Raw genomic sequence first — 27,961 nt, forward strand, 5'->3', positions numbered from 1 at the left:
ATTTTGGATCAATGATTTACAACCTCGATCTCCTTTTCAACCAAAAGGCACGAGACATCTTGCTCTGATACCACTTGTTTGAAATTATTAATCTCATTAATTTACATATTTATATATGAAACAATTTATTTAGTCATAAAATAAATTCTAGATCTTATGCATGCAAACATGAACAAAAGTCACTACTAGAAAAAAGGCCAAAGAAACCATTGCAAATTGACCTAAGAAACCAACATAGAGATGGTCTCAAGCTCAAAGGTCTCTTAGGGTAAGAGACCATGTAAATAAAAATGGTTTCTTTGAATAAAAGTTAGAAAGCATTCATCCTAGATAAATGGTTTCTTTGTCCATTAAAAAAGAGACCACTAAAGTCAAAAAAATGGTTTCTTAACTCAAGATTAAAAACCATGGAATAGAGAAAAATGGTTTCTTTACCCAAACCAAGGATTAGAGAAGAATGATCTCTTTGATTTTTTTATTATTATTTTTTTTTCGACCTATTGCGTTGTTGTTATACGAGTATTACATATGATTGCCACAATAAGTCGATTGTGTGCATACTCATGTTCCACGCAACAAAACACACATACCATAAAAAGATTTCATATATATAAAATAAAGTGTATTCTTTTTTACAATCACTTGAAGCAAGTAATATTTGGTGGACAAATACAAAAAAGATGACAATATTTTCCTAAAAAAGTACGTAAAAAATAAAAATCTAACTCCCATTGATCAGCTTTGGTCCATCTTCTTCCTCCTCTACTTCCTTGCGTCTCAGAACAAATGAAATCCACATTTTCCTAACCAACAAAAAAAAATCATAATCGAAAAACAATACTAATAGATGAATTTCAACTTACTAGACTAATCATGTTTAACAAAGTAACACCAAGTCGACCAATAAGCCAATAAGTCATCCGGTACAATATATCAAGTGTCCCTCCAAAGCGCACTATAGTACTGGAAATTGTTACATGTAAAAACATGGCATCGTAGATTCAAAAGTGTTGACATATTTCATGCGCTCAATGTGATTCTCGACTGGCAAATCACCAAGAAACCCGAGCAACCTCAAAAACGACACAATAAATCAAGAAAAAACAAAAAAAAAGGCAGCAGTAGTAATCGAAGATGTAACAACCCAAAAAAGGCGTGTAATAAAGTAGTAATAAGATGAAAAGGAGTGCAACCTGACATCAAATGTAAAACTTGTAAAAAATTGGAAGTAAAATAAATCACATAGCTCACAGACACGTAACCATTCATATGCTATGCAAACAGAAGAGAAAATGCATTTGAGGCTACATCAAAACAGTTACAAGCAAACAAACCGTGTTAAAAAAATATAGCAAACGAAACTTGATCATAAGTTACAAGCGGCGATGTGATAAAAAAGGTGATCGGTACCACCATAAATAACGCAGCGTAATTGGATATCAGCCTAGGAAAATTTAGGATTTTTTGGAAATTGTTACTTTAAAAAAGTAAGATGGTCTCTCCCAAGAGTTTGTTCACAAACAAATAGAAATGCAAGAACAAACAGGAGAACAGAATGCCTTTCAAGTTCCAAATGACTTGTTACTCTAGAACACAAAACAAAATTAGGACGAAAAAACAAAGAACCGCGTCTCAATCAACATCATTTAACTCGGTGAACTTATGCTTCAAATTTTTCTTACCCAAAACATGATCACAAACACTCTGAAGGTCAGCCTTCTTTTGCTCAAACAAAGACACATTTCCACATAGATAATTCCAATCTAACCATCCCATTGTCTACTCAATTGCATCCTCAATTAATCTCTTTTCATCTTCGCTCATTACATCACATGTTGGGTTATTATGGACAGAAAATAAGTAGAAGCAACTTCTCCCATTGCTATTTGTACAATACTCCTTAAGAGCAGACAAATGAAAATAAAAAATACTACCTACATTGATTCAAATATTTACGTTGGACCAATGTCAAGGAGATAGAAGATATGTGAGGGACGTTTTGAAGTGACAAAGGTTCTTTGGGAATACCAACCTACATACTTAGACTACCCAAAGACTCCAACATTGAATAGCATTTTCCGATTGTTCAAAAATACATCACAGGGGTGCGAGTGTATCAAAATCATAGAATTACCTCAATCGTAGGGGTAATCTGGGTTGATCAATCATCCCGCATAAAACATAATAGTTGAACATCACTAGTAATCGATGCTAAAACTAAAATATCTAAACATGGTTAAATTCCAAAAACTATATGAATTCACATTCCCAATTAATAAACTCCCTTCGGAACCTCATTAACTAAGATGTTCACTAAAATGCAAAAGCTAAATGAATTACCTTCCTACACTTGCCGCTGAGTAAGTAACACGTCCTTGAGCCTGAAGCGGCATATGGGTTAGTGCCAATCAAGTAACACACAACCTGTTCTTCCTCTCCCATAAAATCAAACCAATCCAAATTAGACACAGTCTTAGTACAAATTACTTAATGTCCAATTATCCAAAATGAAAATGAAACTCGAAATTAATTCGAGTTAGGGTTCGAGTAATTAATAATTTTAATTTACCTAAACAAAAAAATCAACCCGGGAAACTTAAAATTAGGGAAATAAACCAAAAATATAAGAGTAATTAGTCTAAAAGAAATTATATAATTCAATAAAAGGATCCTATAACCTAAATAAAATTGAAATTTGAGGGGAAACAAACCTTGCAATTGCGAACTCGCAGTACCACGGAGTTGAGGACATTGTGACTGCTCACAAAAGTCGACGATAGCGTATCGCGTGTGGTGGAGGTGGCCTAGTGTTGGCGGCGTATCACGGGTCGTTGGCCGGAGAGGAGGCGCCTGGTGTGAGGGAGATCCGGAGAAGTAAGTAGTGAGAGAAAAGGGGGTTGGGAGAAATGGAGTATGGGAGAAGTAGCGAGGATTTGGAAAATGAAGTCTCTAGGTCAATTATTGATAGCTGTTTTGATTTTTCTTTTTTCTTTTTTTTTTCTTTTTTCTATATGGAACCATTTTTCAAGTAGAGTGGTTTCTTTGATATTTTCTAAGAAATCATCTATCTTTAAAAACTGGTTTTTTATACAAAACAAACCATCTCAATACTTACATGGTTATTTATTGATGATTCCTTTTCTCCTTATTCTAGTAGTGAGTAGAAAAGAAATCATTGTTCTTACTATAAGATTTCGGTCTTATGGGCACCAACAAGATCTCCTTCTTGTTAGTTCTTGAGCTTTCCAATAATGGATGAACATTCATGACTTCAAAATAGAAGCCCTCCAATAAGTAGCACCCAAGAATATCCCAAAATCCCACAAACTAACATGTACTAGATATTTGTAATGTGGTTTACCTTAAAATCGGTTACTAATACTCATATACTACTACTAGTATTATTAGTGTTTTATTTGTACAAATTTGATTCATAAAACTTGATTTTATGAAGAACAAGAGAGAGAGAGAAGGTTGTTGAGTTTTCACAAAACATAAGAGAATGAATTATTGAGGAAAAACTCTCCATAATATGCACAAAAACCGGTTGGCACATGAGGATTATGGACCATTTTTCTTTTTTCTTTTTGTCTTCACAAGATAAATTGTGTAAGCCTTTGTCCATAGTCATGTCACTATCAAGTGTCATTGACAAATGAATAAGACAAAACTTCTAAAATTTGCCCACCAATTTCGGTTTTGATGTGTAATATGGAGTCCATTTTATTGTTGTCAATTGTACAATTGTATGTCATGTGACATGTGACATGTCTTATTTTATGTTTTAATTTAAAATGCATATTTAACAAATTAAATATCATTTACAAATTAAATAAATCACATTTAACAAATTGATTAGTAATTCAAAATTACTTTCACATAAAATGGTCATTTAATTACTAGTTAGTATAATTCACAAGATCTTGTAATTATAACTAACTTATCATTCTCATCTCGCGTGTTTCGCAAACACCGATTAATTTTAGTAATATAACTTCTTAAATTAATAACTAAAATCTTATTTAATCACATTATAATAAGATGTCATTTTCTCTCTTATGATGATAATTTGTTCAATTTTAAGGAATTAATTAATCTGTATCGACATACAATTAATTAACCTTTTTCAATTAAGGGAATCGTCCTTTAGGTGTGACCTCAAGGGATCAACTGATCACCACCGTCGCACGAAAGTAATGTCAAACTCTAGCCATCTAATCATTACGGATATGTGTGGACCAGTTGACTATATATTTAATGTATCATCCCTTTTGTATTCTTGTTATGAGATTTAAATATGTGATCAATATGATCGACAATTGTGATCGCATTATTGTCGGAGGACACATATTCCAACAATTACAACAAGTCCAACTAAAACTCGGTATCAAGCATGTTTATTGTGATAACATTAACCTATTGACTCGTCACAATTTGACACTATCAAATTCCCCCACATTTGGACTTTACTTCTCCCGAGTAAAACTCAAGACTAAGTAGGAAAGCACACAAGTCCATCAAGTGAGTGTAGGAGAATCCGATCACTCTTCCCTCACTACAACCTTCTTATACTTCCTCATTGACAACCATCGATAAAAAGGAAAATATAGACTCAACATTGACACACTCTGTTCTCTCACACCGCCTCCTTATATCATCCCTCAAAACAAGACATGACACGGCAGAACTCCAACTCATTCCAACTCCACCCTTCTTATATAACCAACAAGAGATGGCCACTCTCACCTTATCCCAAGGTGATAGCAAAGTGGCCTAGGCAACTCCTAAACCATCACATTATACCACTTATATCACCCCCTTATCACTCAAAGCAAGGTATGATGATGCCACTTGGTTGGCCATACACCTACATTAATCAACAACCAAAGTAGCCAATGCAAAAACCACCAATTTAGAACAAGTTTTTGTGACTCAAAAATAAATTAAATCCTAATCTAGCCTCCTTCCAAGATCCTCCTTATCACTCCCTTCTTATCCCTCCATCTTTTTAGTGTTACATTTTCTCAATTTTTCAAATTTTTTGTTGAAAATCACTCATTTTGCCTAAGGTGCCCTTTCGGGTTTTCACCTTAGCTTTCCTTTTCTCTCATGGTGGCTCGCATCTCTATTTTTCATTTTACCCGGAATGCCCTTTCGTGTTTTTATTCCGTCCTCGGCAACCTTTTCCAATCTTGCCTAGGTGCCCACCCTTGTGGGTTTTCACCTAGCCGGAATTTTCAATTTTTTTTTCAAAAATATGCATCAAAACATGAAATAAAGCTTACATATGTTACAACCAAACTTTTCCCCCACACTTAGTTTCCACAATGTCCTCAATGTGGTGGAGAGTACTAGAAATTCAAAGGAGAGTAAAGAAATATAAAAGGAGTACGGGGTGCCTCTCGTAAATCGCTTTTGGTTATCGTCGTTTGCTCGACGCCTTTTAATATCTTCTTCTTTTCAAAAGTCAAGAGCGGAACAACTCAACGCCCTAAGCAACTTATCAAATGTATTAGCCCATAGACAAGAGGCATGACCATGGCATAGATCACCCACATAGTAAGCATAAGTAAGGAAATAGTAAACACAAGATAAGTGTCTCAAGTTTTCATACCCAAGGAACGGTTTCTTATCACGATAAGGCTCTTTGAATGATGGAATGGACTTGGTGAAGACCATGTAAGAATAAGGGGACTCATGAGCTTCTTTGGGAGTGAATTGGATGGTACTTCAAAGCAAATTTGAGGCGGTTCCTCCTTGCGGGGGTACACCTCTACAAATTCATTTTTCATTTCTTCTTTAGCATCTTCCTTGACCCCCACACTTACAAGTTTCACAGGCTTTGGAGGTTCCCAAATCAGGTCTTCAAGAACCTCCACCTTCTCTTTTTCTATCCCAACTACCTCAAAAATCATTGCTCCTTGGTCATTCTTCCCAAACACTTCACTCCTCGATCCTTTAAAGGTCAATTCCGGGCAAGAGTAACTATGAACCAAAGAACTGTTTCCAAGGTGTAAGTCGTCAACTTCGGTACAAGGAATGTGAATAGGGATCTCAATGGATGGCAAGGCCAAAGAAGGTTTCAAGTCACACATATCATCTTCCTCATCAAATAGACCCTCAAAATAAGAGTTGTCAAAGGTTCAAACAACCTCTTCCTCAACCTTACTTCCCTCATGTTCATCTTTTTCAACAATTTGACCCAATGACTCTTCACACGACAAATCCTCACTAAGGCCACTAAGGACCGAGGAGTTGTTCTCATCCACATGAATATTACTCGAGGAACCATCATCACTATTGCACAAGGTGCCGGTAGATAGCACAACGGGGGAGTGCATGGAAGTGTGGTGAAAACATAAGCATCCTTCTCATCATCCCAGAAATAATATTCTTTATAAGAGTAGCTCGTATCAAGATTAAGGGGAGGAGGGTTTTCAACCTCAAGATCATTCTCTTTATCAAAGGGACCATCATCAAAATACTCATTGTCTAAAGTGTGAACAACTTCTTCATCGGTCTCATTTTGTTGGTATTGGGGTTGGTAAGAGTTTTGCAAGTCCCATTTCCTAGTAGCATTGGCTAAGTAGTGGAAGAGTTCCCATTTCTCCTCACAACTCCATTCAAAGAACCTTCCATTACTCAAGTTAAGGACACGAGACACATACTCCTCATTCAAACCACAATAAACCATATAACCAAGCTCCCATGAGTTAAAAGAATAATTGCATTGCAAGACATATTGCTCAAGTCTATCAAAGTAATTGCAAAACAATTCACCCTCATCTTGTTCAAAATATATTTTAGCCATTTAATCAAACAAGTAAATAATCTATGGCAAATAAATGAGTCCTAGTATTTACAAAGACTAACTACACTAGTTAAAGACCAATAGTTCAAAAACAAGCTTTAGCTATGTTGCCTTCCCCGGCAACGGCGCCAAAATTTGGTAAGCAAAAGACTAGGTCATTAAATACTAGAATTAACTAGCAAATTAACAATTTATAAGGAAAACTATACTCTAGATTACTCTAATGGATAAAGCAATATAGTGCAAGTAAGGGTCGATCCCAAGAGAAGAACTTTTACACCAAAAACTTGAATTGTAAACTATTGACCACTAAACAAGACTCTACTTCTAATTAAGAATCTAATGGCAAGTTATAGACACACAATGGTTATTAACAATGACTAACAAGTAGATGAACATAGATAAAAAAAAGGGGCTTGAGTTGATTGGTAACATGAAAGTAAGGTAAAATTGTGCAATCTTTTCTAGCAAAGTAATATAACAAACACTTAGTGAGCAAGAAAATTCAATATAGAGAAAGAACTTGGTGTGATCCCTCCTTAGTAACCAGCAAAGGTAAAGCTTGACTCTTTTATAACTCTCTTATTATTATCCACCCAATACTATCCAATCAAGATGTTAACGTACACAAATTAAACCATCCATGTATATCCTTCAAGTTTAACCCACAATTCATTAAACCATGAGTGAGAATTAAACATGAGCATTAAGAATTATACCAAGATAAGAAGCTAGGATCAATTCTCACAAGATTAAACCATACAAATGAGAAATGACATGAAATTTCCTACTTATTGCATGAATTCTTTAAACCAATTAAACATACAACAAGCTTGCTCCAATTAATTCTAAATAGACTAAACCATTTCTCTAGAATATGCAATAATTGAACAAATAATAAGCAAGGATGGCCAACCCAAACATAAACTCATTCAATATAAGAAAATAAGCACAAGGAAAGAACAATAGATAAATTAAGAGAGATTAAAGAGTCTTACAATACCAAAGTTGGAAACTTTGGATGAATTATACCAAGTAAAGAAGGATTTAGCATTCCATAATCTTGTTACAATGCACAAAATGAGGAAAGATTAACATCCAATATCAAAGACCACAACTTTTCTCCTAAAAATCCAAGTTTTCTTAACATACAAGTTTTTGAGATTATTGCCTAACAATATATGATTAGAGTAGGAGTGTTTTTAGATCTCAAAATTCTAGATATATATAGGGAGGCACGAGAATCTAGGTTAAGTCCCTCAAGAAGGCCCAAAACACGGAACTAGATTTGCGATTTCAGAGCAGAGCGCAGGCTGCGCATATTTGTGCAGGCTGCGTCATATGACGCAGGCTGCGTTTCAGACTGACAGCATCATCTTTTGAAGGCCATATCTCTCTCGTTTCTTAGAAAAATGAGGCGTGTGACCTACCGTTGGAAAGCTAAGATCACAGACTTTCCCCTCTAATTGGCTTTGCGTCGATACGACCTCCAGAACTCGAGATATACTCATTTGAAATTGACCCTTATGAAATCGAGTTTTTAATTCTTCATTTTGGCTCTTGTTTGTGTATGCCATGGCTTCAATTCTTCCTTTTACTTGCTTCTCTTGACTTTGCACTTATTCCCTTGGCTTATCTTTGCCTCTCCTCCTTCACCTTGGTAAGTTATAAGCTAAGACTCTAAAATTACAACCAAAAGTGCAAACCGGTATATTACAACAAGTCCAACTAAAACCCGGTATCAAGCGTATTTATTGTGATAACATTAACCTATTGACTCGTCACTATTTGACACTATCAGTAATGCATCCTTTGAGTCTGCATTTGCATTTATTTTGCATTCACGTTTATTGCATTTTTGTTTGTATTGTCTTTAACTTTAAAAAAAATAAAAATAAATTCGAAAAATTCGAAAATTCAAAAAATTTCACGTTTATTTTTGCATATTGGTTGAGTCGGAACGGTGTATTTCGATGATGACATTGCACTACTTTTAATCTTTTTGCTTAAGCCTTCCATAAATTATTTATCTTTTTAGCATTGTCTTATTGCATAATCTACGAGTTATTGTTAAAATTTAGCTGAACGAATAGATTTGACCTGAAATTTTGGCAACCTACTCATATTTTCTAAGTTTTAGAACCTTAAAACTGGTGTCATTCATGACCAGTTCATGTAGGATTGTGAGTAGTTACTCCTTGCATAACATGGAATATTAATTTGCACAAGTATGAAATTCAATTGCTTATTACCTGCATACATTCGGGTTACTGGTTGGTGTCACACGCAGGAAGGTGCTTATATTCCCTTTTCTTCCATTTTTACCCATTAAATACACATTTAGCCAAATTTATCTTTTGACCCTTAACTACATCCAAACATAGCCTGCCTTGTCAAGCTAGTTTAGTGATTATTTTTGCGGTATATTGTTATTGAGCCGAATTTGGTTTATATTTGATTATCGGGAGTTGATAATATATGGAAAACAAGGATGAAATAAAAAAAAGGAGAAGCCGAAAAAGGGAAAGAAAATAAAAAAAAAAAAAAAGAAAAAAAAAGAAAGAAAATCGAAAAAAATCGAGAAAAAGAAAAGAAAGAAAAGTGAAAAAATTTGATGAGACGGTTTTTGCTCCTATAGTCTTATTCTATATCTTACGAGGAGTTATTTGTTATACGGTTTGGTGAGCTTGTTTGCCGAATTAAGGACATTGTGCTTATTTTTGATGGGTTTTGAAGCGGATATGGTTCATTTGGTTCTGTTTTGGTAGCTAGCTTGGCTATTAACCTCATATTCTCATAAATGTTTTGCCCTTCTTACCCATTACCTCACTTTTCCATATTTTTGTAAGCCCTCTGCTGTGAGGGAACCTTGTTTGGTTGGAATATATGTGCACGGTAGCTAGAATTGTCTTTCATACTATATTGCATGCATGTTTATGTCGGTCGTAGTTTAGGTGAACGATTATTTTTCTTCCTCTCTTACAATTAACTGCTTACCCTTTGCTTCATGAGAGAAGAGTGACCCGTGAGAGTCCATTATCAAAGGTCTTGCAAGGTCGACGGTTCAGCTTTATTATAAACATCTTACAACTCGTTTGCATTTGACAGTTTTTGCTATAAGTATTAGTTTGCTTGCATTAAATCGGTTTGAGTAGAATATTTGTAGCTGGCTCAGAGTTTTTATTCCGTTCCATTAGTTAGTTGCATACAATTTGCTTGGGGCAAGCAAATGTTTGGTTTGGGGAGATTTGATACGTGCATTTTATATTGTCTGTTTAAGCCTCTTATGCACGCATTTCCATGTAATTCCCGTAGTTTTGGGCTACGAATGTCCCCCGAATAGTCTACTTTGGTTTGTTTGGCTTTTATTGCAGGAGTGTACCAAAGAAGACGGAATCGAGCCTTTTATTGCCCCTTTAGTTTGCATTTATGGAGATGGAAGAATTGGAGCGAGAATGCTACTGTCTTGGGATGCGTGAAGTAGCTTCGGAAGATAAATCAACGAGTCATAGCTGACTTCAGTGGTAGTTATCTCGATCGTAAGATTTTGCTGACTAAGTCACTCGATCGAAACCTTTGTGGTGTTGAGAAGACCTCGATCGAATACTTTATTTGTTCAATCCAGAGGTGCAAATATAGTGTTCCTCGATCGAGAAGAGGAAGTCCTCGATCGAGAGGTTTGCAAGGATGTTTCCTCGATCGAGAACATTGAAGATGCTCGATCGAGCACTTTGCTAGCCGATGTGAGATTTTCTCGCATAATCTTATTTACTTAATATCCTATTATCGTACTTAGGTTAAATAAATATCTCTCCTATAAATAGGAGAGACTTAATTAGGTTTAATTATCTTGCATATACTCTTTTATCATCTTTTTTTCACTAATAATTCAGTATTAAGCAGACATATTTCTTCTCTGGTTCGACGTTCATTTTTGCCGGATCTTGAGTTGTGTAATTTTTATTCTCTTTCTATTTCAGTTAAATTCCTTAGCAACTTTTAATCTCTTGTCTCTTAATTGTTATTAGCAGTTTATTTCAGTTTATACAGTTTTATTTTATTCATCTTGATACCATGTTTGCTATTGTTTTATCAATCATTATTAGTTTCACTATGAATATGCGTAGCTAAATTCTTTATTGTTAGGATTAGGGGAGACATAATAGTAAAACAATGATGTTATAATTAGATTAGGAGGTTTTAAATGTGGGAATTGTTTCATAACAATATAACTGTAATTGTTTAGTTGAGTGCACGTTTTTAAATTAATTAACCTAGTTAAATTCAAACCTAGATCGGAAGATTGGAATGATTCGACTTGTTTTGAACAATAGACTATCCTAATCAGAGCGGAAGCTATTTAGGAAGAATCTAGGGCGGATAGCGGACCGGAGGTACCTTTCCTTCACCCTTCTCCCATCAGACCAACTGACCTTACCTCTAGCAGAATTGTGTGATTACATGGAGAACCGACATCCTAGCATCTTTCTCTCTTTTTGATCATATCCTTTCATCCTTATTAGTTTTTGTCGTTGTCTCTCTCATTGCTTTTAATTTTGATTCATTAGTTTAGAAATCAAAACAAAACCCCCCAATTTGTGACCGTGATGGACTAGATAACAAGTAGATACAATAGCCTCCCCGTGGAGTACGATACCCGACTTACCTCTGCTATATTAGTTAGAGCCGGTTGGTTTATTTTTGATAGGGTTGCGACAGCCGTGTCACATCTTCTTCCACTACTCCACTAGGAAAAGATTCTTGGCTAAGGTCCGTAATGGACAAATGTACTTTAAAAGATAATGGAAGCAATTTTGTTGAATGGGAATCCACTATTAAGAGCGCCACGTTATCCGATAACGTGATCGTTTACTTGACCGATCCCCCTCCTACCGAGCCCGGACCAAGGGCTACTACGGCGGTACGGACCGCCTATGATGACTATATGAGAGTGTCCAACGATTTCAAGAATGTTTTGATATGGTCGATGTCCTTAAAACTCAAGCTTCAATGCATTTCTCTAAATGCATACGAGATATTCACTCGCATAACTACAATGTTTTCACAAACACCTAAAATCTGCTAATACGAAGCGGCGGTACGCTTTTTCGAAGATAAGCTTGAGAAGGGCCAAAAGGTTGGTCCTCATGTCCTTAAGATGGTCGAACATATCGACACCCTAAAGCGTCTAGGGTGTAACATTCCAAAAACTCTTGTCGTGGATCGCATTCTCCACTCGCTTTCCAACAAGTTCGCCCACTTTAGGGTGAACTACAACATGAATAACATAGATAAGAGTTACCATGAACTTCATTCACTCCTCACCCAAGCGGAGTGGGATATGGAAGCTATTGGGAGTGACCAAAAGGATGTTCTTTCAATGAGACTAAAGAACATGTCTCTTGGAGCTAAGAAGGGGAAAGGGAAGGATAAATCCCAATTCAAGAAACAAGGCAAGAAACTAAGCAAGGAAAATGGCAAAGCTATTGTGAATGGCAAGCCCAAGTCAAAAGTTAGCACACTATCCAAATGACGAATGCTTTCATTGTAATGGCAAAGGGCATTGGAGGAGAAATTGCCCCAATTACTCTGAGGATATCAAGGAAGGGCGTGTGACGCCAATTGGTATAATCTCCTACTCTCTATATATGATAGACGTTAATTATGCTTGCACTTCCACTTGGGTATTAGATACCGTATGTGGTACTCACCTTTGCAATAATTTGTAGGGCCTAAGAAACGTACGAGCACTAACTAAAGGTGATGTAGATCTTCGCATGGGGAATGGAGCTAGAGTAGCGGTCGTTTCTGTGAGAACTTATGTACTCATCTTAGCTAGTGGTTTAGAGTTGTTTTTGAATAATTGTTATTTTGCACAACTTTAACCAAGAACATTATCTCCATCTCCATATTAGATGCGGAAGGTTTTTATTTTGAGATCAAGAACAATAATTGTACTTTTTCATTGAACGATTTTGTATATGGCAAGGCCATTTCTATTGGAGGTATTTATGTTTCTTAATGATGTTAACAAAGTTTATCATGTAGAGAGCAAGAAGCTCAAAACAGGTGATCCTAATGAATCCTACCTTTGGCATTGTCGTTTAGGTCATATTAACGAAAGATGCATTAAGAGACTTGTTTCATCCAAAGTTCTCAAACCATTTGACTACAAATCTTATGGTGTATGCGAGTCTTGTCTCTTAGGCAAGATGGCTCGCGCTTCTTTTACGGGAAAAGGGACACGAGCTAGTGAGTTTTTGGCCCTCATACATACCGATGTGTGTGGTCCATGAACCATCACTGGTAGAGGAGGTTATCTACTTCATCACTTTTAATGATGATTTAAGTAAATATGGGTATGTCTACTTAATGAAGCACAAAAGTGAAGCCTTTGAGAAGTTCAAAGTGTTTCAATATGAAGTAGAGAACCAATTGGATAAGAAGATTAAAACTCTACGATCCGATTGTGGTGGTGAATACTTAAACAAAGAATTTGATTCTCACTTAAAAGATTGTGGCATTGTATCAGAATGGACTCCTCATGGCACACCACAAATAAATGGCGTGGCCGGAAGGAGAAACCGAACTTTATTAGATATGGTTCGGTCTATGATGAGTCTAACTGAGTTTCCTGATTCATTTGGGGTTTTGCCCTCTTGCCTGCAGTATTATCACTAAATCGAAGCCTGCCTAAAGCGGCCAACAAGACTCCATATGAGATATGGAAAGGGAAGGTCCCCTATTTGTCATTCATGAGGATTTGGGGGTGCGAGGCGTATGCCCAGAAGAAGTCTGATGACAAACTCGCACCAAGGTCTGACAAATGTCTTTTTGTAGGATACCCTAAGGAAACGAGTGGTTATTACTTCTACAACCATCACGAGAACAAAGTGTTTGTGGCTCATGATGCTGTCTTTCTAGAAAATGAGTTGATTTCTAAAAGACAGAGGGGGAGAAAATTTTAACTTGACGAAGTTCGAGAAACACAAACCAAGAATGAGGTGGAGCAGAACGCGGAGGATAACATTCCCTCCTCTTCTAAGATGGTAACCGTTATTAGGAAGTCAGGTAGAATTAGTTATTCACCTGACTGATACCTCGGAAACATCGAAGAGGAAAATAGTGATTTTTTACTTTTAGAAAGTGACGAACCTACTACCTACAAATCGACCATTTCTGGTCCCGACTCCGCACATTGGCTTAAAGCCATGCAATCCGAAATGGATTCCATGTACGAGAACCAAGTATGGGACTTGGTGGATTTACCCGAGGGAGTGCGACCCCTTCAGTATAAATGGATCTTTAAGATCAAACTCGGCATGGATAAACATATAGATGTTTACAAAGCTAGATTGGTGGCAAAAGTTTTCACTCAAGTTCATGGTCTTCACTATGACGAAACCTTCGCTCCAGCCGCTATGCTTCAGTCCATCAGGATTATCTTAGTGGTTGCGGAATTTCATGATTATGAGATTTGGAAAATGGATGACAAAACCGCCTTCGTGAATGAGATTCTAGAAGAGGAAGTGTACATGACACAACCTGAAGGTTTTGTAGATACGTCTAACCCTAGATACGCTTTGATCATGTTATTAAACAATATGGTTTTACTCAAAGTGTTGAGGAACCTTGTTTATACATGAAGTTTAGTGGGAGTAAAGTTGCTTTCCTTATCATCGGGAATGATGTACTGATGCTCACTTCCGTTAAGGAGTGGCTAGGGAATGATTTCCAGATGAAGGACTTAGGAGAGGCACAATGCATTTTGGGTATCCCGATCTATAGGGTTAGGTCCAAGAGGATACTAGCATTGAGTCAAGAAGCTTATATTGATAAGATTCTTGATTGGTTAAATATGAAGGAATCCAATAGAGGCTTTATTCCTAGGGGTCAAGGATCACTTTGAGCAAGTGATAGTCTCCCTCTACACCTCAGGAAATTGAACGCATGAAGACCATCACTTATGCTTCTCTTGTTGGGTCTATCATGTATGCTATGATTTGCACTCGTCCCGACGTCGCGTATGCTTTGAGCATGATGAGTCATTACCAAGACAAGCCAAGTGAGATTCACTGGATATCCGTAAAGAACATCCTTAAGTACTTGAGAAGGACTAAGGATTCGTTCTTAGTGTTTGGAGGAGAAACTGAGTTGCGTGTAGGAGGTTACACGGACGCTAGTTTCCAAACAGATCGGGATGATTTGAAATCCCAATCCGGCTATGTCTTTATGTTGAATGGAGGAGCTGTTTGCTGGAAGGGCTTTAAGCAAAGTGTCACTGCAGATTCTACAATAGAAGCTAAGTACCTGGCAGCATCGGAAGCTGCAAAGAAAGCTGTTTGGATTCGGCAATTCATAGAAGGACTATGAGTAGTTCCTACCGCCGAAGACCCTATCACTCTGTATTGTGATAATAGTGGGGTTATCTTTCAAGCTAAAGAGCCCAAATCTAGTAATAAATCCAGACACATAGAAAGGAAATATTATGTAATAAGAGATTACGTGGAAAGGATGGAAATTGACATTTGTAAGGTTGGGAAGGACGATAATGTTGCTGATCCTTTAACCAAGCCTTTATCAAAGGCTAAGCATGATGGTCATGTCGTCGCAATGAGATTGAGACGAGTACCAGAATTTCTTTAGATTATGGATGTGTAATAATTGGATATTGTATCAATTATATATATATATATATGATAATCACATTCATTGTTTAAGTTTTTATTTATGAGTTCTTTCTTTTAATAAGACTAATTTTCAATACTCTGTTTATCTGAATAGGTTGTATGACAACTTGAACCCTATTCAAGTGAACAAGATGAATTTGTACTTTGTCCCTAGTCACTTAATGAGGTGGCGTATCGGAGTGACTAGATTCTAAGTCGATCGATGGTTGGTTCAATTCCATAAAGTCATAGAGATGACTGGTCGATTACATAGGCAGGCTGTATGGTAATTTGCCGATTAATGATCATTTATAGAGTCCCTTAGTGCTATTACAGAAGCCTGGTCGTGGCAGGGACTTTTATGATATTCCTATGAGCCGATTCTTTTGACTGGAGACTATTATCTGAGTCAGTGCAGTTTTCGAGTGACCTTGGTTTTTGTCCTAGGTCGTGCCATGAAAGGAGGCCAAAGGGCATCCACTAGGTCATGGTGATTTGAATTGAGCGAAGATATATAGGGCGTACATGAATTGTCCACCCACGTTGGGTTTCTATATCTCAGGGCCACTCGAGGAGTTGTGACCGGAAATGCGTGGCCACGCTCAGAAGTAATCTATGGTAGATTTTTCCGGTCTTGCAGTCAGACTCCTGATCGAGAAAACCACTCACGATATGTTCATGTGCATGTGTGACCTTTAAGACACCTTGCTTTGAGTGGGAGATTAAAACGGACAAGAGAATTGGTAACGCACACCTTGTATCGGAAAAGTGGGAGATTGTTGGAGTTAGTGTCCTCCACAATAGTGCGTATACAAATTAAATCTCATTACAGGAATATAATAGGGATACTTACATTTATGTAAACCATGTCAGTTGATTAATGTAACGGTTGGCTGACTAGAGTTTGACATTATTGTCGTATAACGGTAGTGATCAACTAATACCTTTCGGTCACACCTAAAGGAACGAGCTCCAATAAATATCTAATTATTTGTATGTGATACAGTTTAATTAGTCCCTTGATAAATTGACTAAAAAGTTAGTCAACTGAGTTAATTTAGAGAGATATCGAGTTAGGAACTCGGGCCGATGAAATTTATTATTTAATTATGCGATAATTGAATAATAATATATTAGAGACGGATTTTAGTAATTAATTGTTAATTTACTAAAATTGTACTACTTGACTAATGAGATTAGTGCTAGTACTTGTTATATACATGTAGGAGTACATGTATATATAATAAGAGTGTTATTAGATAAAAACAATTGGGATATATTTTATCATATAAGATGATAAAATTGAATGATTTATACAATTTGTGAGACAATTTATAAAGTCAAAAATGGACCCAAATGGTCCATTTTGGGCGTGTAAATGGTGCCTAGAGTAGGCATGATTAGTTTTACTTTTACACTAATCTAAACCTTGAGCACTTAACCCCTTTCATTCTAATCTATGCTAATTATTACAAGCATGCTACACAACACACAACACTCAATGCTCTCCTCTCTCTCCTTATACCAACCGGCCACCCCCCTATACATGAGTAATTGTTACTCATTTTTATTCACTCAACTTTTGCATGTGATAAAAACTTATCTCTCTAAAATCATAATAATATTGCTAAGAAGTTAGTATATACTAGGATTAGTACTATTCAAAATAATATTCAAGGATGTCCTAATATATATCTAGTTAGTATATACTAGGATTTAAGTCACTTGTTCTTGGGTGCATTTTGATTGGAGATCTTCTATTTTGGAGATTCGGTTTCTTGGAGGATCATCCATTTCTTTTAAGCTCAAAAACAACAAAGATAGGAGATCTTGTTGAGCCCATTTTACCTATAACCAATGTAAGAAAATTCGATTTTCTTATACTTTTTATTAAAATGCTTTTATATTTTATGCATGTTACATAGATCTAAAATATAAACTAAATTCATTAATTTGGTTAATCTAATTAGAGAAGTCTAATTAGCGTCTATGGACTTTCATAAATAGGGTCAATGTTATAGTTGGACTATGGATCGAGGCTCTCGATCCTACGGCCCTACCTAGGTCAATTCGGGTTAGCTCTCGCATACACCCGTTCTACCCACCAACATAGTGCATGGTCTAACAAATCCTAAGGCTCTAGATCTTATAGGAGTGTTGAATAGATAGAGATTCATACAAGTTTGTCAAACAAGCATTTCATCAAACACTTAATATGGACTAGTTGAAACTATAACAATTAATCCACTTTGATTGACTCAACAAGCATAGGTTCTACCCTTTAATCATCCCCCTGCTCCCCCATTAACCCTAGCAAGGTTACTACTCACTAATCATTATGAGAACTATGCTAGAAACAGCAACAAACAAAAATACAAAACTAAGCATGATGATATGAAGCAAGTAAGAACGAAGGATTAACGGGAGATAAGAAAGATACCAACTTGGAAAGTAAAGATGAACATAAATGAAAGAAGTTCCTTTTATAAAGATGGAAACTTGTCACTTAATCTTCAAATATTTACCTAAGAGATCCAAATGTATAAACTATAGAAAGTGTAAATTGCAAGAACAATACTTGAAAGATTAATATAATTTTTAAAAAGATTAAAGACTAATCTACTACTAATCTAAGAGAGTATTCTAATATGGGGGGACTCCCTAAATCTAACAAAGCATAGAAAAGCATATTTAGAAAATTACAAACAAGGTATTTATATGGGTTACAAGATTAGGGTAACTAAGGGCTTAAATTAAGAATAGGCCCAAAAAACGAATCCTAATTCTTGCAAGGCTTCAAAGCAGCTCGTGAGGATTGGCCTGTCAGTGAGCATCAGTGCCCCTCAACTCGAGCGAGTTGCTGGGAAACTCGTTCGAGCTTCAGCTAAACTCACTCGAGCTCATCATGAACTCGCTCGTGTTGGGCATACTGTTCCACATTTTTGTCCTTGCCGCCCCACAACTCGTGGGGGTTGGTCTTGGATGGTGGGGATTTGTCCCTTATCTCCCAGTATCTCATCTTATTTATCCTACGGGTCCATGATGCTTCGTCTCCTCTTCATGCTAATCCTCTATACTCGTCAACTAGGTCCCAAGGTGCATAAAGACGGGAATTCCATCTTGTCTATTTATTTTCTTAAAAACATATAGAAATATACTTGGAAGGCAAAAAGTAAGCAATTTACTAGGTAAATATTTATAAAAGACCGTAGTAGCATGCAAAATGAGGTTGGTTAACCGGGGGGGGGGGGGGGTTGGTTCTAAAGGTGCGTAAATAGTGACCACATCAAATATCCCTAAACCAAACCTTAACTCGTCTCGAGTAAAGAGGTGACAAAAAATAAGACCTTTATTTAAACTAATCCTAATATCATATCCGATATAAGACAATTAGCGGGTCTCACTCCGCTCCTTCAACTCACAACAAGGTATCTATCAAGTAAGGCGCCTTCTTGCAAGGTAAGTGGGGTCTTGCCAAAATGGCGATACATCCAAGCATTAAGCATATAAACAAGTAATAGGATGCATCTACAAAAGAATTGCCACTATCCTCATCTAAGTGATGACTTGTGATGATGTGAGTCTTGGAGTGCGTGTTACTCGATCTAGCGGAGGCTACTCGATCGAGTAACTTCGGAACTCGATCGAGTAGATCCCCTCTCTAGCGAGTAAGTGCGTTAGTCGATCGAGTAATGGGATTTCAGCGGGGAATTATAAATCGTATAATCGTGAAACCCAAATCATTTTCTCCTTTCTTCCAAAAACTAAATGCCGTCATTTCACTTCTCCTCCATCATAGTCCCTTTCTTTGAGGCCTTTAAGAGTGGTTATACCGTAGGGATGGGAAGCTTGAGTCGGGTAGCGGTTTTGATGTTGGATTCCTTTGTATAGGTATGTTGTCATCATCATCATCGTCTCCCTTAATTTCAGTTATGGTTGTGGTAGTAATAATAGATGGTTATGCTGGCTGTTATAGGTGGTTTTGGTGGTTGCATGTTATCTTGTGGTCGTGCGTGGAATCGCTGCGGTTTGCTAAAGGTAGGTTTTCCTACTCAGTACTATTGCTTGTCTAGAGGGTCTATTATTTTTATACAGTTTGTTTAGTGTCTTTGTTGGATAATTGGTTGTGGTTATTTGGTTAACATTGTATTGGAATAGGAATTGGTGATTGTTGTTTGTACAGCTGGTTATGATTATTTGTCTGTGGTTCTCGAGGTGCGTCCTCGACTGAGTGGAGTCACTTGTGGGAGTGGCTTCACGCCCTTGATTCGCCTTCTGTGGAACCCGCCACAGAAGGTATATGCACATTAAGGAACATGGGTTATCGCTCAGATTGATGAGCGGGGCTTAGGTGGGAACGGTTGCGGTCCCCTACTGGCAGGACTGGACCTTCGACCAATAAGTGATGTATGGTTGGTTGGAGGAGGTGACGTGTGTGTGTTTTACTGTATTTCCTAGTGTCTGCTTTTGTATTTGTACCTCAGTTACTTACCTTGTATGGTGTGGTTGTGTTGTCTCCTTGTGTTGCGTCTACCGTGATCCACTATGGTGAGCAGTCAGTCTTACCAGGTTGATGTATAGATCTTAGCTGGGTGCTTGGAGGGACGAGTCTACCACGAGTCATGGGTTGTATCTTTTATATCGGTTGTTTGTTTGGTTTAAATCATTTGTAATATAATATAATCGTTCTATTATCGACATTTGATTATTATTGTCCTCGGGCAACCGAGAGGGTAAGGCCCTTATATGCTAGGGAATGTCTTGTTAAGGCTCCTAGGTAGATGGGGGTGTTACAAAGTGATGAGATCTTTTCTTTATGATGCGGCGGCTAAGACTGTCCAATAATGCCTCATGAACAATAGTTTTATCTTGACCATGGATTTGTTTGCTAGCCACCTTGGCCTTGCCTGACCGGAGAAGAGAGCCCTTAAGGATATCCCAACTGAGTATGGAGCCAGTAGTTACATGCCTTGCTTTAGCGGTAAGCACGCCCCACCCTAGCAACATGTTGATAAATGATCTGCAGCACATCACTTTGAAGATCTTTGTTCGTGCCTTGACCTGCCTACTCTATGACCGAAAGGATGTGAGTAAGCTTAACTCAAATGAGGTGATGTTGCTTGTTGCCTGCCTTAACCCCACCCGAGCCCCGAAGGTTTCTTACAGTGCCCCGGCCATAGTCTGTGCTAGCTTAGCTTTGATGGTGAGAACCGTTTCTTGAGCTGCGGTGCCATTGCCACACGGTTGGCGGAGAGGTTGACCACCTTTGAGGCCTCTCGGCCCTTACACCTTTGGCCCCGTCTGTGCCTACCTTGGACCGTGAGTACTTCCTCGACCATAAATGGTTGAGTTCTTTGGAGGGTGGTGGTTTGGCTTGGAGAGTATGGGGGATGAGCTGGATGAGGATGCCCGACCCCGAGCACCTTCCCGTGACTGAGCCCTTGGCAGCGGCGATAGTGCCAGCGAACTCTGATGACGAGGAGAGGCCTCCTGCGCGGTAGTATTACCTCATTGATGCCGATATTTTGGAGGTGATGCAAGAGCCGACTAAGAAGGAGCAGGCTAGACCCGAGGATAGGCAGCCTAGAGTGGGGAGGGGACTGAGACGGGTGAGGGGGAGAGTCGCGGAGACTTAGCCACAACAGCCAGTGCCACCACAACATCAGTTTCCTAGCTATCCTGCGTTCTTCAGTCCTGAGATGAGGGTAAGTGAGCTCACGGAGAGAGTGTCTGCCACTTTGACTTTCCAGAATCTCCATGAGATGACTTATGTTCAAGGCATCGGGACCGAGGCGGCCCAGTCGGTGTGGTGTAGATGTGTTGGAGATGACAGCGGAGTCTTCCATTCCTTCGGCGTGGATTGAACTACTTGGGGAGAGCCTCCGAGTTACCCTTATGGTTGCTTGGCACCATGGCGAGTGGGAGCGGATTCTGGCATTGGAGACATCGCGGGTGAGGGCACAGCTGGCGCGGGCACATCCGGAGGAGATGGTGGCGATGAGGAGATGGAGGAGCAGGCCGTGGAGTGATGCTTGTGTCTTTTGTCTTGTTTTATATATACTCGTTCCTATGGAATTGTCGTAGTTAGTACTTGGTTGTTGATTTGTCGGTTGTTGGTATTTGGTTGGTTGGTACTTTTGTTCTACCTTGGTTTGTATTGTGGCCATAAGGCCGTATTTTGGATGATTTTCGTACTTTTATGAGGGCATTTGGTATCGGAAATGAAATTCTGACTCATATATATTCTTTTGGTTTTGGTAAAGTGATTAATTGGGGAATATCTGTTGGAATAAGTGTCCTCCGACAATAATGTGATCACAACTGTCGATCATAATGATCACATGTTTAAATCTAATATTTAAGAATACATCTGGGAAGTAATATTTTAGAGTCAACTGGTCCACACATATCGGTAATGATTGGCTGACTAGAGTTTGACATTACTGTCGTGCGACGGTGGTGATCAGTTCATCCCCTTAGGTCATACCTATTGGGAAATACTCTTAACTGATTATTTAATTAATCGTATGCCGATACGAGTTAATTAAATTGCTTAAAATTGACGGATGATTTTGTGAGTAAAATTAACGTGTCTCATTGTAATTCGATTAAATAAGATACGTACTAAGTAATCAAATTGTTTTATTACTTAGATAAAATTATTGTTTACGAAACAATTGAAATTGAATGAATAATTTATTATAAATACAAGACGTTGTAATTTATAATTTGATAAACCATATTGGTACAAGTAATCAAGAATTACTAGTTAAATTTTGTATGTGACATATTTTATTAATATGTTGATTTTTAATATGTTAAAAATACATTATAGTGTAACATGTCATGTAACATGTGACACATGATAAAATTGACAAATGACAATATAAAATAGACCTTCCATTTTATGTTGTGTGTGCCGAAATGGAGGGAGTATTAGAGTTAAATTGTGTTGATTATTTTAAATAAGGAAAACACAATGATTGTACTCTAATTGTAGCCATGCAACCCTATTACTTTTGAGAAGAGCAATTTTTCCATACATTGGCCACAATACTTCCCCCAACCGGTTTTTAGCATGAAAAATGGCAAAAGTTTTTCATATAATTATTCACTACTTCATCATCTATTTTTCTAGTGTTAGAAAAATTAATCAACTCTCTACTTTTGTGAAAAACTTTAGAGAAATAAAACTCACAAAGTTCTTCTCTCTTGGCCGAAAATACAAGAGAACAAAATACTATTTTTGTGTCCAAATTTTAAGTAAGATTAGTATTATTACTAGTTCATAATAATATTAGTTATTAAGAGTGTTCCTTGGGTATAAACTTTTGGGAGAGATTCTAATTTGAATCTTAGTTCATCCATTGTTGGAAAGCTCAAGAACTAACAAGTAGGAGATCTTGTTAGTGCCCAAATTCCGAAACACCAATGTAAGAAGTGACGATTTCTTCTCTACTTTGTTTTATGTTTGCATGCATAAGATCTTGTATTTATTTTATGACCAAATAAAATAATTCATATAAGAATATGTATACTAATGAGATTAATGACTCCCAACAAGTGGTATCAAGAGCCTTAGGTTGTTTGCATGCAAATTGGTTTATTGTTTTTCCGAGTTAATCTTATTAACAATTAAAACTTGTAATTTTGTGCTTATTATGATATATCACGAAATCAATTTACATGCTAAAGTTTATGGTCCTAAAATGTATTTGAGATATTTTGGTTCTTTTATGGATTTTATTGTTCATTTTATATGTTATTGGCATTAAAATGTGATTTTTATGATAAAAATGTCATTTTTAGACGAAAAATAGCTAAACTTCAAATTTTTTAGTGGTTTTTGGATATGTTTTCACATATATTATCTACTTATGGCATGTTAAATCTCGTGATAAACTAAGTTATTTTGCATGAAATATGGATTTTATAAGCTTAAATCGAATTTAAAGGGTTTATTAGGTTAATATGAGTTATATTTCGAATCTGGTCATATAAATTTAATATTTTGTCACATGCATTTTTACTCAGCGTGTCTAAAAATCTTAGAGGTATTGGACTCCTTTAGCATGATTTATGAATTTTTGAGTAAAAATTAAATAAATAGTGACTTTATTTAGTATATAATGCTAAAGCATATTTCATGAGTAAATAAAAATGTCACATGTTGCATTTTATCATATATTTCAGATATAAAAATGAAAAGTTGATGAGAATAAATTTTCTCATATTTTAATGGTCATATTCGTTAAAACCGATAAACCGCAACATTGTTTTTCTCGATATATTTTCGAAATATTTAACCTAAGTTTTGAACATTATGAGTGTCATGTTATTTTTCCAGAATTTTCATGAGTTTAAATTTCAAATTTTGGAATTATTTCAAATTTGTATAATTTAATTTGAAGTTTATAGCATAATTTTGTATTTTTTGTCCATAATGAACAATATTAAAAAATCAAGTTGAGTTATTGTCAAAATATTAGTGAAGACTATGTTTTGAGTCCTAAGATGGTTAGGGTAATTAACTTGTACATAAATATGAATTTATGTAATTATTGTGATTTTAATAAGTTAAATCACGCAAATCCATAAAAACAGATAAAATATACGATATTGGCTCTTAAAAGGCGATTTAGCATAAAATTAAGCATGTTCATACATATTATAATGCTACATTTTATTTATGATTGTCATATTTTTATTTTATATAATTTTTGAATTATGTAATTTTACTTAGTATGACCTTAGTTTTTAATTGGTATTACCCGAAATGTATGGGAATATCGATTCGGTTGTAATTATTGTGATCTCGTATCACTGTTTTGTAATTTAACAGATTTAATTTTTATTACAAATGTATAATAGGAAATTATGTATTTTATATTTATTATTTGTAATTTTCCCGGAGTTTCCATGAAGACGGTGTTACCTCGAGATGCGTGCCCAGACCGAAGATCAAGGGGCCAAAGGAGTTGGTTTCCGAATTTGTAATAGTTTGTTAGATTTACTATTTTAGGAAGGCCATACTAGGATTTTACTTTTATGCTTTGCATTTTATTTATATGTTGCATGCATCGCTAAATCGCCATAACTAAACATGCATTTTATATCGAGTTTATCGACCGTGTCAATTACAATTATCGTAGTTCACCGCTTTATTTAACTTAAAACGTGATAGATAATAAATTAACATGACCTCTCGCTAAATAAACAATTGAGTCTTAGCCTTACCAAAAATTAGAAACCATGAAAACCTATTTCGTGAGGGAGTGCGCTTGGCCAAACCGGGGTACAAACCTTGTTACTAGGGGAAGTGAGTGATAAATGTCTATCCACCAAATTCATGTTGATGAGGGTTGTATCGCCAAAGCGTGCCCAAGTTAATGTGAATTTGGATCATGGAAACATTTATTCGAAATTTGGGTTGTACTCAACAAAAGTATTCTCGACCATAGCCGGATGTGTTTTGGGCTAAAGATAAAAATTAATGTAATTTTATCGACCAAGAGTTCTAAAAGTAGAATCGATTAAAGGGTTAATCCACCGAGTTATATTGATAAGGGATGTATCGCCAAAGCGTGCCCAAGTTGATATGAATTTGGGTCTTGGAATCATTTATCAAAGTTGGGTAGAGGTCACTAGATAAATGCAATAAAACTTGTTTATATTGACATTTATGAGTATTATTATTTTAAAAACGACAAGTGTTTTATTCCTTCTATTTTTTGTTTTGTAGACCACTTTTATTTCTAATAACAAATGGCCGCACCAAACAAGAACGCTCACGCTCTCACTAATGTTTCATGGCTCCGATCCTTCATGGATCGTTGTAAACTTGAAAAGAATGGGTCAAATTTCTCCGATTGGGATGCCCAACTTAAATTAGCCGCTCAAGGTGACGACAAGCTTCATTACCTCATTGAGGCCTCTCCACCCAAACCTAATGCTAGGTCGAGTGCCGCCACTAGGAAAGCATATGAGGCTTACCACAAAGAGTCTGCCGCTATCAAAAATGTGTTGATTTTTGCTATGGAGGCGGATCTCCAAAGGAGAGCCTTTAAAATGGGCACCGCTTATGAAATCTATTCCAAACTTGTGACAATGTTCTCACAAACACCGAGGATTGTCCAATATGAGGCGGCCTCGGCATTCTTTGATCTCCATTTCAAGGAGGGCCAAAAGTTTAGCCCTCACGTGCTCAAATTATTGTAGATAGTCGAGACATTGAAAATTCAAAAGGTTGAAATCCCTAAGGAGCTCATTGTTGATAGGATTCTTCACTCCTTATCCAAAGTCAAAGCATATGTGCAATTCCGGGTGAATTTCAATATGCAAGACAAGGATGTGTCTCTTGAGGAGTTGCACAAGTTACTTGTGCAAGCCGAAAGAGACATGGGGCTAAATGTTAGCCCACCTAAGGATGTGCTAAATATAAGCACTAAGAGCATTTGGAAGTTCAAGAAGAATGGGAAAAAGAGTAAAAGGCAAGCTCCCATGAACACCAAGGCTAGGACTTTTGAAGCTAGCACTTCCAAACCTAAGAAGGGTCCTCTTGATAAATGCCATTATTTTAATGGTGTTGGACATTAGAAGAGGAATTGTTCCAAGTATCTTGGTGACATCAACGCTAGAAAGATCACTCCAGTAGGTAAATGACTATCCTTTCTTTTATGTTTCTAATTCAACTATGGTATTTTGATACAAGTTGTGATAATGTATCTCTTTTTTATTGTAAATAGGGCCTCCTCCAAGCAAAGACAAGGGAAAAGAGAAGCAAGCTTAAGAAATCATGAAGGAGCTAGGAGTAGCTACCAATGAAGCTTGGCTTTTATTATTGTCTTTATTTTAATGTTATAGATTTTAGAACTATTTTGATTTCTGTGTTCGATAATACGTGCATATTGTATAGTCTTTTTAGCCTATTTTAGCACGTATTTCCATGCATTTATGTACTGTTTATATAGTATTTTGCCCCCGAATTGGCTACTTTGGTTCGTTTTGTCCGTTTTGTAGAAATGAATGCGAAAGTAGTGGAATCGTACCATTTTTCGTCCTTTTTGCATGCATTTTGAGGAGACAGGATTTTCCGGAGTGAGTTTCTGCATTGGGATGCATGAAGGCACGGTTTACGAGGCACGTGGGCACGAGTTTAAGTTGATTTGAAGGAAGACCATTCGATCGAGTGGTTTTATTACTCGATCGAATGGTTTCTACGTCATTGGTTGATCGATCGAGCACCTTTTTACTCGATCAAGAAGTGCTGAAAAGAGAGGTTACTCGATCGAGTAACTATTCTACTCGATCGATTAGATTTTCTAGAGGTTTAATCGATCGAGTGGATTTATTCTACTCGATCGAGTGGTTTGGTCTGGCGTGGGCTTTAATTAGCCCGTAAGCTTGTTTTAGCTTTTGGACTTAGTTTATTTTTTATTTAAACGCAACTTTACTAGGTCATTAGCTATCTTATCATCTATCAGTTTTAGCTTTCACAGTAAAAACATTACGTTGCTTTTCCCTTCTTCACTGTAACTTTATTTTCGGGGTTATTTCGCTCGGATTTGCGTGTTCTTTACGCCGGATTCTCACGATTGTAATCTCTTTCTCCTTTCTTGATAGTAATCTCTCTTTTGTTTACTTTACTTATTTGTTTTGCTTTAATTAATTTCTGCCCTAATTCACTTTTATGCAATTAAATTATCGTTTTAATATGTTGAATGCTGGTTATTTATCTGCTGTTAGTTTCGATAGTATTAATAGCGATATGAGTAGCTAAATCTAATTCATGTTGGGATTAGGGGATCTACGGTAGAAACGTGACGATGTAGTGAATAAGTTAGATGAATTAATTGTGAGATTCTGTCACCATAGCAATATAACTATATTTACCGACTTAGTTGAATGCACGCTTCTGAGTCACCTTTTTAATCTGGTTAAATTTAATCCTGGATTGGAAGATTGGACTACATAGACCTGCTATGAACAGTAGACTACCCTGACGAGGACGAAAGTTAAGTTAGTGGAAGTTTAGGATAGAAAGTGGATCGGAAGGACGTTTCCATATCCTTCTCGCATTAATTTTTCTAAGTTGTTTACAGTTGAGTCACTGGACTACCGTAGTGAACCGAAATCCTGACATGTCCCTTCTTATTTGATAGTTTAATTCTATTTTTCTTCCTTTACCGCTCCCGTCTCTGCTTCTCTTTCCTTTAAACCTTTAGTTTAGAAAACCAATTTAAACAACCCCCCCATTTGTGACCAAATAGACGGACTTTTACAGATATCTTGCCTCCCTGAGGAGATCGACCTGACTTCCCTAGCTATATAGTTAGTTTAGTTAGTTAATTTTTGATAGGTACACGACAGACCTGTCAAATTTTGGCGTCGTTGCCGGGGAGGCAATTTCCCTATCTGTTTTTGTTTCGTTTATTTTATCCGTCTCAAGGAATTTCTATTCCTTGAGGCAGTTCTTATTCAT

The 27,961-nt window shown here is 36.8% G+C and overlaps 1 long non-coding RNA gene across 1 annotated transcript; it reads right to left on the reverse strand.

Annotated features, from left to right (window-relative positions):
- Positions 1 to 594: 594 nt before the first annotated feature.
- Positions 595 to 2,977, reverse strand: LOC141627066 (uncharacterized). The gene is made up of 3 exons (XR_012536628.1): positions 2,712 to 2,977; positions 2,341 to 2,424; positions 595 to 803 (listed from the first exon to the last, which is right to left on the reverse strand). It is a non-coding gene; the product is annotated as an uncharacterized LOC141627066 (long non-coding RNA).
- Positions 2,978 to 27,961: the final 24,984 nt, after the last annotated feature.

This window comes from Silene latifolia, chromosome Y (genome assembly GCF_048544455.1).
Source record: "Silene latifolia isolate original U9 population chromosome Y, ASM4854445v1, whole genome shotgun sequence".
In the NCBI taxonomy this organism is placed as follows: Eukaryota; Viridiplantae; Streptophyta; class Magnoliopsida; order Caryophyllales; family Caryophyllaceae; genus Silene; species Silene latifolia.